The sequence below is a fragment of the Prionailurus viverrinus genome, chromosome B1 (genome assembly GCF_022837055.1).
Source record: "Prionailurus viverrinus isolate Anna chromosome B1, UM_Priviv_1.0, whole genome shotgun sequence".
Lineage (NCBI taxonomy): Eukaryota > Metazoa > Chordata > Mammalia > Carnivora > Felidae > Prionailurus > Prionailurus viverrinus.
The window spans coordinates 62,599,357-62,612,438 of record NC_062564.1 but is presented as its reverse complement, the minus strand read 5'-3'; the positions used below and the strand labels follow the sequence as shown (position 1 = coordinate 62,612,438).

The following is a 13,082-nucleotide window of genomic DNA, read 5'->3' as shown; positions in this document are numbered from 1 at the left end:
TCTTCCAGAGCCTTTGGTGAACACAAGGACAAATGTGCAGGGATCACTGAATGCACAATTATGTCTATGGTGAAAATACAATCCACTGAGGAATGACATTCTATTGTTCCTGGAGACAGCATTTTGGAGCTCAGACGTGCCTTGGAAGAATAATTCAGACCTGCCTTGCAGGAGCGGACACAGGTTTCAGACAAGTTAAGTCAGACTCTGACTGTCATCTGACCTGGGGTCCTTTCCATTTGTTCCACAGCACCTCTTGCCTGAAAACAGGTTATTTTCATTTCCATGTTGACAAAGAACTATGATCATTTATGGATACTTGCATTGATTTGTTATACCTAACTTTCTGTGTTTGACAGGCATAATTTAAAAAAGAGAAGAGGGTCCTGTTGCCCTCCCACAGATCCAGAGAGTTTAGGTTTTGAAAAGGATTTGACTTTTTTAAATGTTTATTTTTGAGAGAGAGAGAGAGAGAGTGCACCCACAAGTAGAGGAGGGGCAGAGAGAGAGGGAGACAGAGAATCCCAAGCAGGCTCCAAGCTGTCAGTGCAAAGCCTGATGTGGAGCTGGAATCCACGAACCGTGAGATCATGACCTGAGCCGAGGTCAGACGTTCTACCAACTGAACCACCCAGGCACCCTAAAAAGGTTTACTTTTTAAGAGAAAGACATTTTGTTCCTCTGAACACCCAGAAAGAACCCTAGGTTTGAGGCCCGATTAAGGAACCCCAACAGTGCTGTCCAGGCACTCTGTGAAATACTCATTTTGGAAACCAGGAAAGCACAGCTGAGCACCATTTGTCCTGGTCTACACGTGGCAAGGAGGAGGAGGAGGAGGAGACCTGTTGACAGGACAGACACATTCTTCCAAGTAATCTGTCACTAATTTGACAATAAAACCTATCGAACATTTTGCATATTTTAAACTGTAAAACAACCCATGACTGTTATCATCTTTATTTCATAGAGAAACTGAGTAAACTGTGCAAAATCATACAGCAAGTAGATAGGAGTCAAATTGACCCAGGAAATTCAGTTTCTGAGCCTAAGCATTTAATAGTTTCTCAACCTCTTGCCTTCTCTCTCTAGAACTGGTGACATCAAAAGCCAGCCATGTTCTAAGTAACGTTGATTAGTATCTTTTAGGTTTTAACATCTCTCATAATAAGGAAAGTTTTCCATTATGTTTGCCTTATGACAACATAATTGTAACTAAATAAATCACCCCTTTATAATGTTATGGAATTTAGGCAGTTAAATTAATTGTAATCCTTCATTTACAACACATTATAACAATTTGTCCATGTAGGACTCTGTTTTTTCTTTAAAATTTTATAATGAGTATCTGGGAACTTACTACTCGACTTAAGAACTAGGATGCTACCAATAATTTATGCCTCCACTGATTCCTCCTTCACCCCTACTACCAATTCTATTCCACAGTAACCTTTATCTTGAATTTCATGTTTGTCTTTTTACTTTTTAAAACGTTTTATCATTTATATGAGAGAATATTTTTTTGAACCTTTGTTTTTGAATTTTCAGTAGTATCATATTGTATCAATCTTCTAGTAGTGGATATATGGATATAGCTGTAGCTCATTAATTTTCCCTTTTGTAAAATCGTTAATTCGAAATATATTGAAGTTTATTTATCCATTCTTCTACTGATGGATATATGAATTATATCCAGCTTTTGTTTTTTAATGAGATAGTGGTATAAATATTCGTACATGTCTTCTGGTGCACATGTCTTCTCAGTTATAAAACGGAAAAAGAATGCTGTGTTATAGGATTTGTAAATACTAAAGTCTGCAAGAAAATGCCAAATTGTTTTTTTTTTCTGAAGGAGTTGTACCAATTTACACTCCCACTAGTAATTTATAAGCAAGACCACTGATTTATTTTTCCTTTGAATTTTTTATTGCTAAACTTTGTATGATAATAAAATGGTAGCTCACTGTGGTTTTGATTTGAATTTTGCTAATTTAGCAACACCGAATTAAAGTTGAAAACTTTATATTTTAATTGGTTTATGTGTTTACTTTTTAAAATGTTCATTTGTTTATTTTGAGAGAGAGATAGAGAGTGTGTGTTCAGGAGGGGGGCAGAGAGAGAGGAAAAGAGAGAGAATCCTAAGCAGGTTCTGTGATGCCAGAGCAGAGTCCAATGGGGCTGGAAGTCACAAACTATGAGATCATGACCCAAGCCAAAATCAAGAGTCATATGATTAACCAACTGAGCCACCCAGGCACCCCCTTTTTGTTTACTGTTAAGACAAATGTTCCTATCTTTTCTCCTTCTCCTTCTAAGTTGCTTAGTAGGAATTCAGTATGTAGTCTATAGCAACCATTTTGTACTGGTTATTGATGTTTCAGAATCATCTTAGTTATTGCTTTATCCTTTTATTTTTTATTTATTTTTTAATTTTTTTTTCAACGTTTATTTATTTTTTGGGACAGAGAGAGACAGAGCATGAACGGGTAGGGGCAGAGAGAGAGCGAGACACAGAATCGGAAACAGGCTCCAGGCTCCGAGCCATCAGCCCAGAGCCTGATGCGGGGCTCGAACTCACAGACCGCGAGATCGTGACCTGTCTGAAGTCGGACGCTTAACCGACTGCGCCACCCAGGCGCCCCTGCTTTATCCTTTTAAACATTTTCTCTGATCAACAGTTGTTAGTTTTCATGTAGTCTAATTTGCCATTATTATATATGTAGCAATTTTTATCGCTTATATAAGATTAGATACACATTCTCTAATTTTTTTAAATTTTGCTTTTGATATTTATGTCAAAATTTATTTACAGTTAACATCCATGTAAGCAGTGAGATAAAGGCACATTTTTGTTTCCCTCTTACTGTTAACTATTTTCCCAGCTCAGTTATTTCAATAGTCTCTCCTTTCTTCACTGATCTTCCATGGCACCTCTGACAATATTAACATTGCTTCTATTTTTAGATCTGTTAAGGTCCTTCTACTAGCTTCCACTGGTTAATTTCTTTCTTTCTTAATACATTTATTAATTTATTTTAATTAATTAATTTATTAATCATAATTTATTGTTCTACACTACCTAATTACTATAATTTACAATGGTGCTAGCTCTCTGGTTGGAAGTCTTTATTTCATTTCCTCCCCCTAGTTTAGATATATTCTGGCAACACTTAATTGTTTGCTTTTCCACATAAATTTTAGAAAAAGCATGCTGAATTCCATGAAAAATACTATTGAAATTTTAATTGGTGTTCTATGGATTTGTGAGATATTTGGGAGAATTAACACCTTTTTAAAATATATATATATATATATTTATTTATTTATTTAGAGAGCAGAGAGAGGAAGAGCAAGAATCCCAAGCCGACTCCAAGCTGACAGTGCATAGAATCTGACTCAGGACTTGACCCCACGAACTGTGCGATCATGACGTGAGCCGAAATCAGGAGATGGACATGTTACTGAATGAGCCACCCAAATTGATACCTTTTATACATTGCTTTCCTAGTCATGGACATGAGCCACCTCTCCACTTTTTAAAGTCTTCTGTATTTCCTTTAAGTCAAATTTTATCCTGTACTTCATCAAGGTCTTGCAACTCTTTTTTTAGGTATGTTCTTTAGGTATGATAATTTGTTTTTGTTGCTAATGTAAATGGTGTTATATTAAATTATGTTTTGTATTTTTTCCCACTGTATAAAGCTATAATTGACCTTTGTATATTGATTTTATATCTGGCTATCATGCTGACCTATATTATTATGTGTAATGATTTTTAAAGATTTTATAGATATATAAAAATATATAATAAATGGACACTAAACAGTAACAATTTTTTTTGCCTTCATTTAATAAGATAATCTTATGTACTTTTCTAATCTGTTGATCTGGTTGAAGACATTTACAGATTTTCTAAAATTAAACTAACTTTGTATTCTGGATATAAACTGAGTCTTGGTTTATTATCTTTGTCTACCCACTGGTTTCAGATTGCTATTATTTTGTTAAGCTTTTCTTTAATAATTGCTATGAATGAAACAGGCTTTCAGACTTCCTTTTTAGTTCTTGCTTCATTGGAAACATGGGAATATATTCCTAGTTCGTTCTCTAGAGAATATATCTAAGATTAGAATAATCTGTTACTTGACAGTAATAAAAGTATCCCATAAAATGGTTTGATCCTGGTGTTTTCATAGAAATATTTTAATTATTGTCTCAAGTTTATAATTATGGCACTATTCGAGTTTCCTATTTAATCTTAAATCAGTTTTTGATGTCATATTCTTCTATAAATGTATTCATTTCATCTAATGAATCTAAAGCTTCATCTAAGCTTTCAAATTAATTTACCAAGCTATTGATCAATAACATTGCCTGTTTAATCTCTTGTATCTGTATATCCTTCTTTTAACTATAATCTTACTCATTTATACCTTTGGTCCAGAGTTCAGTTAAGCTACTCCATGGAACTGCTGCCTCAGCATCCATTTTGTTTGGGCAAGTCACTTGCAGGGGCCTTGAACTGACATTAGCCCCTGAATAGCAGCCACAGAGTCACAAGCAAATGTAACTTCCTATTATGACTTCTTCAACAGCCCTTGTGATCAGATCAGCTGTCTTCCCTGCCTCCCAGCACCTGAATGTTTATGCACCTCTTATCTGAGACCCCAGTGGAGCTAACTGCACCCCGACTCTTCTGGTTGGAATTGACCAACTCTAATAAAAGATATGTGTCCCAGATCCTGCCTCTTTGTCTACATTTTGTATTAACTTCTCTCAGTTGCCCCTTGAAGGGGGATGTGCATTTCCTCCAGGACCTGTGAGTAACAAACTGCTCTATTTTAATTCTTCTTCTGGTCTGCTCACCATCTGGCACCCTGTGCTCCACTTAACCAATGTTAATTTAACAAAGTCATAACATTTTATTTATATTTTTCCTGAGAAGTCTAAGAAAAATCACCATTTTACTTTCATTGATCTTTTCTAATGTATTTTTTGTTTTCTATTTCATTGATTTCTCATCATATAGTTATTATTTCCTGCTTTCAAATTCCTTAGGGTTTGCTTTATTGCTTTACTCCCCTAACTTCTTAAGTAGGACTGCTTATTAATTTTCACTTTTTTACTTTAAGTACTTAAGGCTACAGTTTTCCTTTGTATCACAACTTTCCCTGTACCACCCACCCCAGGTTTATATATATATATATATATATATATATATATATATATATATATTCAGTTATCAGTATATTTAAATGACTGTTATGATATATATTTTTTAATATGTGGATTTGGAGAAGTGTATTATCTAATTTCAAATTTTCGGGAGTTTTAATACTTTTATCTTTTCCTATAACTTTCTAACAAAATTTCCTCGTGATCACAGTACACGATCTTTTTGAAATCTATTTTCTGATATTTGTTGAGACTAACCTGTATTCTCCTACTTGGTGAATTTTGGGCACTTTTTGCAACTGCCTAAGAAGAATGTGTATTCTCTAATAATGGCATGCAGAATTTTACATATGCCCATGAGATCAAATTTCTTATTTGTGTTATTTAAATCTTCCTCACCTTTGCTGCTATATTTGTTTGCTTAACCCATTAAAAATTCAGAAATGTATTGACTTTTTTCAGTTTGATGGTAGATATGTCAATTTCTTCCTTAAGTTTCTAGCAATTTTTGTTTTGCATATTTCAAGTTTATTTTATTAAGTGTGAGAGTCTTTAGAATCATATTTTATTAGTGAATCACATTTCTAGCGTTATGTAGTAAACATGCTTAAAGGTTTTGGGGGAAGTTTTTTTGACTTAAGATCAATTTTCCTCAGAAGTAAAATAAATATGCTGTCATTTCTTCTTGGTATTTGCCAGATACATATTTTTCAGTTATTTTTTCAATTTTTTGTACTTATAGTTTATGTTTATTTCTTGAAATAGACAAGAAAGCCAACATAGAATTTTTTTTTTAAGAATCAAATTTGAAAAATTCTCTCTTACCCCATGAGTATATTTGAACTTTTTTTCTACTTGCTTACTTCTGATTTCCATTTGTTCAGATTATTATGTTCTTTTTCCTCTCTTTCTTCCATTAAAAAGAATAACTGATTTTTTTGTTGTTCTTTTCCCTATTTTTTTTTTGTTGTTGTTACTGTTGTACTTGCTTGAAATGTATAACTCCATTTCTATTCTGTGTGTGTGTGTGTGTGTGTGGTCACCTTTGAAATTTTACCAAGAATTTTAACTTGACAATGTCCGAAGTCCAAAATAAATAAAATAAAAGACTCAACTGCAAAAACAATAAGATATTTTAGAGAATTTTAGCTTCAGTATTGCAGTGTGCTTTGTTTTTAAACCCCACAAATTAAACACCACCATCTTTTTTTGATACAGAAAATATTGTTTGGATTTTTTTTTTTACTTTAAATATCTTTTTGAGAAGTTTCTTTAGAGAACTTCCCTTAAGGGGAAGTTCTTGCCATTTTATTTAACTGTAAAAATCTTTATTTCGCCCTCTGAGGGTTCTATTGAGAATAGATTACAAAAGGGCATGAATGGCAGTTAGCAGGGAGTCAGCTAGAGGCTCCATAATAACACAGGCAAGGGAAGACGGTAGACTGGCTAGGTTGATAAGGGTGGAGTTGGAGAGAAGTGTATTAGTTCCAGACATATTCTCAAGGTCTAGTCAAAAGCATTTCCTGCTTGAATGTAGCCTGAGATGGAAAGAGAAGAGTCAAATCTGAGAAAGAGTCAGGAGGACGTGAGAAATTGAAAAGACGGATTTGCTATTAAGATGAGGGACTGCAGGTGAATAACATTTGGGGAAACCCTCAGGGTTTCAGTTTGGGGTATGCTCATGTCATACGTACTAGAAACCAAGGGAAATTTTACTTCTATGAGCCTGGAGTTCAGGGGAAAACTTTATTTTCTGGTCAGCTCCATATAGGTGATTTTTGAAACAATGAAACTAGATGAGACCACCAAAGAAGTGAGTACAGGGAGGGAAGGTCTAAGAATTGAGTCTTAGGAGACTCTTTTTTTTAAAATTTTTTTTTTCAACGTTTATTTATTTTTGGGACAAAGAGAGACAGAGCATGAACGGGGGAGGGGCAGAGAGAGAGGGAGACACAGAATCGGAAACAGGCTCCAGGCTCTGAGCCATCAGCCCAGAGCCCGACGCGGGGCTCGAACTCCCGGACCGCGAGATCGTGACCTGGCTGAAGTCGGACGCTTAACCGACTGAGCCACCCAGGCGCCCCAGTCTTAGGAGACTCTTAACCTTAAAAGAGAAGAAAAAAAGTGGAGGAATCAGCCCAGGAGATAGAAAAGGTGCATCCATTGAGGCAGGACAGAACTCATCCTTGAATCCAAGTGTGTAAAAGAGAAAGATTTCACGATCTGTGTTTCATGCTACTGATAGGTCAAATATGTAGAGAACAGAGAAGTGGCCACTCATTTAACAATGTGGATGAAACTAACGATGACCATGACCCAAGCAGCTTCGGTTGAACAATTGAAGTAAAGGACTAATTGGATTAAAGTGGTGAAGAGTAAGTGCAAACAGCAATTTGTGAGAAAATTCTCTCCAATTGACAAAAATTTTGAGAGAAAAATCCCATTTGAAATAATTTTACAGCTAAAGAGAAATGTATCAGCAGCTGATAGAGAAGTGGGGTAGAGACTTGAATCTCAGCTTGAGCTGAGTAGTGTAGTAAAATCACTAGCCACAGTGACTGTTGAGAACTTGACATGTGATAAGTCCTAACTGAGATGCACTGTAAGTACAAAATATACACTAGATTTTGGGGCGCCTGGTTGGCTCAGTCAGTTAAGTGACCAATTCTTGGTTTCAGGTCATGATGTCACAGTTCATGAGTTCAAGCCCTGGATCAGGCTCCACGCTGACAGCTAGGATCTGTTTCTGATTCTCTCTCTCTCTCTCTCTGCCCCTCTCCTGCTTGCATGCTCTCTCTCTCAAAATAAATAAGTAAACTTTAAAAGTATATATATATATATATATATATATATTAAATTTCAAAGATTTTGACCAAAGAAAAGATAAAATATCTCCTTAATTTTTATAGTGATTACATGTTGAAATGATAATGTTTTGGATCTATTAGATTAAAAATACATTATTAAAATTAGTTTTATCTGCTTTTGAGTGTTCTTTGAAATGCAGATACTAGAAAATTTAAAATTACATAATGACTCACTGTCTATTTCTACTGGACAGTGCTTGTCTAAGCAATTATGTCATCTAAGCAACCTCTCTATGCCCAAGGGTATGAAGTGTGAGGGATACAAAAATAAAGAAACTCCCATCCAGTGGGAATTTAAACACTTGGTAAGTAAACAGTCTTGTCTCAATACTTCTTTTCTGGACTCTATAATACAAATTCATGCATAATTAAGGATAATCAATGAAAACCTTAACAATAGGAAAGATATCTGAAGCAACAATGAAAAAACACCTCCTCCCAGGCCTTTGAGATGTTTGTTTTAAAGCTTTCAGCAAGATTTCATGGAAGGGAGGCTACGATGACTTCATCTTCTCAAGGTCTCACTGAAATGAGTAGAACTTCACAAAAGTGTTAGTTGCTATAAAATTTTATAAGTATTGTGTCCGTTTAGATATATGATTGCATAAATATGAGACACTTTAGCTAATAAGTTCCCTGAATATTCTGTGCCATTGATATTTTGAAATTAATTTGATTTCATGGTACTTCAAGCATGAAAGGAATGAAATTTTCGCTAAAAACTGCTTAATCTAGTTATTATCTGACTATTTGTATTCTCATTGGATATTTGATGAATGCTTGCTAAAGATACGGCTTCATCCCATGCCCAGTAATTACATAATTACTAAGGATGGAGGAACCCAGCTGTGTTTTGGTTTCACTGAACGTCTTGAACTATTATTCAAACATTTTGGGTAAAATAAAATCTAAAATGCATTTTGCCAAGGACTTTTTCCATTTAATTTTAAACCCACGTACATTTCAGAAGGAAACATTCGTTTACAATTAACTCATCAAAGTTTTTGCTAAGTAAGAACTGTATAATGTTCAAGAAGCTGGATAAGCCATTTAGTGGTGTTTATTTGTTCATGTAATTTTTTTCATCCTCTAACAGAATGTCACCTTTGTGAAACAAACACCATTTTAAACCATTTTGTCATAAAACAAAATCTACACTGTTTTAGTTGTTTTAACTGTGTCCAACATGGAGCCCTCCTTTATTATTGAAAAAAATTTTTGGAAAGCTGAGTTATCATTTGTTAGAAAAAAAATTAAAAGCCTAGAGATAGAAACTTCTGAGGTTGTGTAATGCTCCCTTCCACTGGCAGCATTAAACAGAGATTGTATATTTGCTAAGTGACTATTTTGTATACTGTTTTTAATTTACATAAAGTAGGCAATGACTATCACAAAGACTGGCATGAAACAGTTACTTAAATATTTTCAAATGGATGAATGAAAAAATTATAAATGAATGATCGAATATATTAAACTAACTGGAAAATATCCTGGACCTATGCTACATAGATTTTAGATTCCATTTAATAGAACTGCTACATAGACAAAACAATGTAATAATATCATGTTGGTAATTTTTAAAAAATTGTTCGTGTTTAAAACAAAACATATTTGGGGCACCTGGGTGGCTCAGTCAGTTAAGAATCCGACTTCGGCTCAGGTCATGATTTCGCAGTTAGTTCAAGCCCCGCGTCGGGCTCTATGCTGACAGTTCAGAGGCTGGAGCTTGCTTCGGATTCTGTCTCCCCATCTCTCTGCTCATCCCCAGCTCATGCTCTGTTCTCTCTGTCTCTCAAAAATGAATAAAGGTTTAAAAATAAATAAATAAATAAATAAAATAAAAAAACAAAACATATTTATGTAAAATGAAAAATACAGACATTAATTTGCTTAATCATCTTGAATAAGGTGCACATATTATACGCACATATTATATGATATGCATAATAGAAACATGTAATATATTATACGTTATGTATATATTACATATATCCATGCTATACTATATAACATATATACAAAATATGCACATGTACATATAGTATATAAAATACACATATTCAAATTATATATACTATATTTTATTATATATTTTAACATTTGTATGTGTATACTTGTGAATATATGTATATATATTATATTTGTATTATATTTTATGTATGTTGTAAATAAAATAAAAAATATAGATACAATTATAATTAAAAATATACATAAAAAAGAATTTAGACACTTGAAGAGTAAACAGTCTTATCTCAAATCTTCTTTTCTGGCGTCTATAATACCAATGTAGGCATAATTAAGGGTAATAAATGAAAACCCAAGGAACAAGAAAGATATTTGAAGCACAACGAAACAGCATCCTCCCAGGCCTTTGAAATGTTTGCTTTAAAGCTATCAGCGAGGGTGCTCGCTTTGGCAGCACATATACTAAAGCTATCAACAAGATTTATATATATATATCAATATATATTATATATTATAATATATAATATATAAAAAATAATATATACTATATAAAATTGTATTTATATAAATCTGTTATATATTATATATAATATATATCTGTATTACATATACTAATATAAATATATATTTATATACATATATACCCAAATATATATACAAATAATATACTATATAATAGTATATAGTATACGTATTTCTAATATGTGTATTTTATATACTGTATGTATATGTGCACATTTTGTCTACATAGTATAACATGGATATATAAATATATGTATTACATTTATATTTTGTATGTACATATATGTATATGCAGGTATATATATGTTTATATATTTTTGTATATATATGTGTGTGTGTATATATATATATATATATATATATATATACTTACACTATCTCTTCTGATCATCACAGTGATACCATGATATATTAACCCAATTCTCTAGAGAAAAATACAGAAGGAAGAGGCCATCTTGTTATGTAAATAATCAAAATATATCTGGAAAATCTAGTCTTTTTTTTGAAAAGACTTCCAATATGAGATATTACCATTGCACTGGATTTCTTGCTTTCTTTGGCTGTATTCAAAAATACATATTCTCTAGATGTGTTCTAGATTCTCCTGCAGATTTATATATATACAAGATTTACTCCACAAAAGGGATAGGATAATGGAGGTCATATAAGACTCTTGAAGTCTCGCCAGGCCAAATTCTTGAAACCACTAATGTAGGGTATTTTCCCCACCACTGAGCTATCTCAGATCTTCCTCATCCTTTCATACACAGCTCTCTTTGGTCTTTTTATGTTCACAATAAGTTCTTGTTGTATAACTGTTGCCATAGGTTTATCTGTCCTTCAATTACTTTACACTTAGTATATTATTTACACATATTATTTATTTCACATTTAGAATCAATAATATAATTTTAAAAAAGAACCCGGTAAGGTTATACATAAATAAATTCCAGGACATATGCATCTAATTTTGCTTTGTTTGTGTCCAGTAATAGGAAATAAGCAATTGTTGGTATTCTTTATATCTTTGTACTCAAGGCTAACTGTCTTAGTGATTGTCAATGAACTCCCAGAGGAGTGAATATTTCACAGAAGCTTGTGCTGCCTGATCTGTTTTATAAGTTGGAGGACATGGAGGTTAGATATTCTTAGAAAAATTTTCCTAGTTTCGCTTTTACTCTGAGTTATGTGCTTAGGGTGCATTGAAAGACCCAATTTATCTCAATCAAGCTCTCACTTCAGTTCATCAGATCTTCTCTCAATTCATTACCACACATTAAATTTGGTTGAAAACGTGCCCAGAGACATATGCATTGTGTGCCTTTTCTTAAACTAAAAGATAAACAAATAAAGAGTGTATTCTGTTAAGTGAACAGATGCCGAAATCCCATATTCTATATCTATCACCAGACTGTGAAATCCTCATGTCTTTCTGAGAACTGTTAGAACTTCAGTTCTGGTTTGAAGTGCTATTTTACTGGCAGGCTTGCACATGCCATATGAATTTTATGTACACATGTGAAGCACGGCTGTGGCTTTGCTGCCAGAAAATAAACTGTTCGAAGACATGATCGATTTCTGATGCTGACAGCATACAGATTGGCTTTCTGTATACAGAGCATAATACGCAGTGCTGCTCCATCTGACATCTCTTTTTAAGACTGAGATCCTGTTAAGTTACTCCAGACTATATGCTGAAGTCAAATAGACTGGCTATTCTCCGTTACTTCAGTTGAATTCTGGTTTAGATGAACTTCCAGAGCAGGTGTAATGTCTCTTGGGTTTGTACCGCAAACTGCCGGCAATTCCTCTGCCAGCCTTTGCTAGAACAGAAGCAATGAACTGTGTCTTGTTAAGGGTCCCTCCATAGCCTGAAGAGGGAGTCCCCCCTTTCTCCCAGCCACCTTGAACCTATCCGTGTGAAGAAGTCACCCATACAGGAAATTAATCTAGCACATGTTGACCACAGACACTGATCATGTAGCTTTTCTTTTTAAAATAAACATTTCACCACGCTCTTTCAGTTTTGGGGCAGTGAGGAGCTGCCCAAGCACACACAGAGCTAAGCTGAAACTGACCTTTCCACTCAACTCCAGAGAAAGGGCAAGTGTGCCTGCACAGATGGTGATGTGCACTGCCGTGTGCAATCCATTTCCATGTCAGTGGGCATTTTGGACTTTTCAGAAGCAACTTCAAAAGTATTTTAAAGTAGAATATGATACAATGGACTGTGCTCTAAGTGTTTACATTAAACAAACTTTTTTTTTTCCTGCTTTAAGGGCTAACAAAAGTTAGGTAAGTGAAACCAAGTTATAAAAGTAATATTTTGTGCTTTGCATGTATGTGGTGGGGGGTGGTGGATTTCACCTTAAATAGTATAAAAGTCTTACTGAACCTCCAGCTTTACGACCAACAATCATTTGTGAGACAGGAAAATGTAGTGACAAAACTGTATCATAAAATGTGTTAGCTATTATATTATATAAAATATTAGTCAGAAAAGAAGGAGAGGAAAAAAAAGTCACTGGACAAAAACAAGATCTACAATATCCAGTC

At 34.0% G+C, this 13,082-nt stretch overlaps 1 long non-coding RNA gene across 1 annotated transcript in view; it reads right to left on the bottom strand.

The window, feature by feature from the left end:
* The window catches only part of LOC125163295 (uncharacterized), a 28,310-nt gene extending 23,822 nt beyond the window's left edge, over positions 1 to 4,488 (bottom strand). The window contains exon 1 of the long non-coding RNA XR_007151385.1: positions 4,431 to 4,488. This is a non-coding gene — a long non-coding RNA (uncharacterized LOC125163295). The remainder of the gene's footprint in view (positions 1 to 4,430) is intronic.
* Between the last annotated feature and the right edge of the window lie 8,594 nt (positions 4,489 to 13,082).